Here is a 3,651-nt window from a genome sequence, read left to right as displayed (position 1 = left end):
AGGTTATCTGTTGTTTTCATCTTACTGGGCAAAGGATTTCCTCTTTCATGTTTACTTTGGCCAGTCTGATAATTATGTGACATGGTGTTTGCCTCTTCACGTTGAGTCTCCTAGGAGTTCTGTGTGCTTCTTGTATCTGGATAACTAGGTTTCTGGCCAGGCCAGGCATATTTTCCTCCAGTATTCCAAGAAATAGATTTTCCAGCCCTTGTGTATTTTCTTCTTCTCTCTCCAGGATACCTATAATTCTTATGTTTGGTTTCTTTACATAATCCCACATTTCTTGTATGTTCTGCTCTTGTCTCTTGCTTCTGTGTTCTTTTTCTTCATCTGATTTGTTTAGCACATAGGCATTATCTTCAATCTCTGAGATTCTCTTCTCTGCATGATCCATTCTATTTTTAAGGTTTTCCATTGTGTTTTGAAGTTCCTTGAATGCCCCCTTCATTTCTAAGGTTTCTGTTTGGTTTTTTCATAATATTTCAATTTCTTTAGAGAATTTTTCATTTATTCCCTATATTATTCTCATGGCTTCTTTGTGTTGGGTTTCTATTTTCTCTTCAATTTCATTGAGTTTCCTTACAATCCATATTTGGAATTCTTTCTCTGTCAATTTAACCATTTAATTTAAATTATTATCCAATTTTGAGGGTCTCATGATTTCTTTTTGGGGTGATTTTTCTCTATGTTCTTTCACATTCCCTGTGTTCTTTCTCTGGTTCTTTCTCATCAGGGTAACTTGGAGTGCTAGGACTGGTTTGTGCCCTTAACTTCAAGCCCCCAAGGGACGTTCCTTAACAGTATTGGGAGGAGGTGCATTGGTCTTGTATTGCCTTAGAGGAATTTTGACAAGTTGGGTTGCCTCTGACCTGTTGTCTTCACCTCTTGCCAGTGGAGATTAGTGAGTTTGGACCCCCATCTTAAGCTCCCATGTGGTGAATCATACCTGTGTGTGTAATTTCTCTGCCCTCTAATAGCTTGAGATGGAGGGCACTGTGCTGAGCTGTGGGGTTACCCTGTCATTGGTTGTAGATTATGTGGAGGAGCCAGTTATCGAGGTAATCTAATGCCTCTGCATTGGTTTCTGGTCCCCAGGTGAGGAATACTAATGCCCCAATCTTTAGGAAGGATCTTGCCACTCCCTAGGGTTACTTGGATCCCATTCCCCCTTAAAGTGGTGGTAGGAGCAAGTCAGATCACAGCTGCTGCCTACCAACCTGGATGTGTGTGCTTCTATGGTTGCTTGATCTGCCGCTAATATGTTATTCAAGGTTCTTCCACCACACTTGGGAGGCTGCTCCTGATGTGAGGGTTTACTTGGTGCACCTGCTGTAGCCTCTGGCCAGGATTTTCCTTCCTCAACCATCAACCCCACTGTTGGCAGCCACCCGGATGCGGAGATCAGGCCCCGTAATTATGATTCTACTGGATGACCTAAGCCAGTCTGACAGGCCAAGTCACTGGGCGGTCAACTATTGATCTGAGCCAAGGCCCTGCAGATTCACACCAGTCACACAGGAAAAGTGGCTTTTCTTGCCTCTCCCTACCTCCAGAGGTGGAGCCTACCACTTTCAGCGCAAAAGTTGCTGCGCCAGGGGGAGGGGTGATGCCTGAGTCTGCCCGGCGCCCCAGTGCCTGTGAATCCCTCAGGTGTTAGCCTCCCAAGACTGGGGAAGCACTCAAAATTCACCCATCAAAATGGGCCCAGCTAGTTGACAACAGGTAGCGGAAGGGCACAGCCTGTCTCAAGAGTCTGCGGGGTAGAGAAAGGGTGCCACAGGAAACCTAGCGCACCATAGCGTCTGGGTTGTGGACCCCAAAAATGGTGGCCACCCACCCGCAGAGCGCTAAGACTAGGGGTGACTGTTCAGGAGTTGGCGGATGCCAGATTAGGCAGCTGAGTCAACAGGACGCCTGCTATCTCGTGTGTGTCACCCTCCCACAATCTCGCACCTGTCTGGCAGGTCTTACACTTTCTGACCCACCGTTAGCCAGCCTAATCGCCTGCAGTGGTTTCCAGGGTAGAGTCGCCTTTTCAGTGTTCACCTCCGTTGTTCTGGTCCCGCTGATGGCCAGAGGTGAGGTGCCTGTCTCCTAAATCCCTCGAGCGATAGTTCAAACCAGTCCCTCCCCACCCAGTGCAGTCCTAGCACAGAGCTCAGGGGAGTTCAAGATGCTTCCTGCTATAGTCTCCTCTCCACAGAGCCCAACCTCTCCTGCCGGGAATTTGCACCTACTTCAGGCAGGTCCCTGTCTGACTGGGTGTTGAGGTGTTAACACCTATGCCGCATCTCTCCCCACATTATGGCACCGGCCAATGTGGCTCCTCCATACCTACAAATTTATAGACAGTCTCTTTGTAAATAAACCTTTTTTTGAATTATCCTATTTTGAGTGTGTCATCGACTTCCTCTTAGAACTCTAAATGATAAAATGTTTTTTAAATATATCAACTTGTTCCATCCTATAGACAGCACCCTTACAACTAAGATGCTCCAACATATCAAATAATATAAATTCCCACCCTTCCCTCTCTGTTTCTGGAAGACTTCCATCCTGGGGGCTTCCATTCTTCTCTCATCCATTTCTTTTGTGCTCTATGCCTACTGCACAGTTGTCATCTTAAAAGTGCCTTTTAATACTTTTGGTATTCATAAGTGTGATGATTGGGTTTTCACAATTATGTGTGAGATGGGCCTCCCTCAAACCTGGTTTTAACATTGGCACATTATCCATCTGGTGTAAAAAGAAAAAATAGAAAAAGGAAAAGAGTGCCTTTGGCCACTTCCTGCATCATATGCATGATTTATGTATTCGTTTGCTTGCTTGGGTTTTTTTAAGAGACAGAGTCTTACTCTGTAGTCCAGGCTGGAGTGCAGTGGCATGATCATAGTTCACTGCAGCCTCCAACTCCTGGGCTCAAGGGATTCTCCCACCTCAACCTCTCAAGTCTACACTGATTTCTGAATCCTCTTCTTCCTCTTGTTTTACTGGACCACATTATCCCAAACTTCAAAAATAAAAAAAATAAAAAAGACACTTGTGAAGTAAATTTTATAAATCTTTGCATGACTAAAACTGTTTGATTCCATCTTCCTAAATGATGTTTTTTTTTGTATAGAATTCTAGACTGCAAATCAGTTGGAGGCACTTTTCCACTGTACTCCGGGGTCCAGTTTTGCTATGGAGCATATTCATACCATTCGAATTTTTGCTAACTTATTTGTGGTCTATGTATTTTCTTTTTTTGTAATAATTTTATGATCTTTTCCATCTTTAGGGTAATAAAATTTCATAATAATGTGCTTTGGTATTGTTTTTTAATCATACTGGGCATTCAGTAAATCTTTCATACCCAGAAACTTAAGCCATTCTGTTCTCAGAGATTTATTTTCATTGTTTCCTTTAAATTCATCCCTTCTGTTTTCTCTGTTTTCCTAGAACATATGAGTTGAATAGTTTGCCTCCTGACTTGATTCGTTATGTCTTGTGTCTTTATCTTTTCTGTTTTGCATTTCTTTGAATTTTGATTCTACTTTCATGGAGACTTCATTACTTCTATGACTTCTTTGACTACTTTTACTTCTTTCAATTCTCTCTTGATTTTTTATTTCATTTATTTGTTCCTTTTATTTTATTTAGAGTATTAAA

This window comes from Propithecus coquereli, unplaced genomic scaffold (assembly GCF_000956105.1).
Source record: "Propithecus coquereli isolate 6110/MARCELLA unplaced genomic scaffold, Pcoq_1.0 Scaffold3, whole genome shotgun sequence".
Lineage (NCBI taxonomy): Eukaryota > Metazoa > Chordata > Mammalia > Primates > Indriidae > Propithecus > Propithecus coquereli.
Note: the sequence above shows the minus strand (reverse complement) of the source record.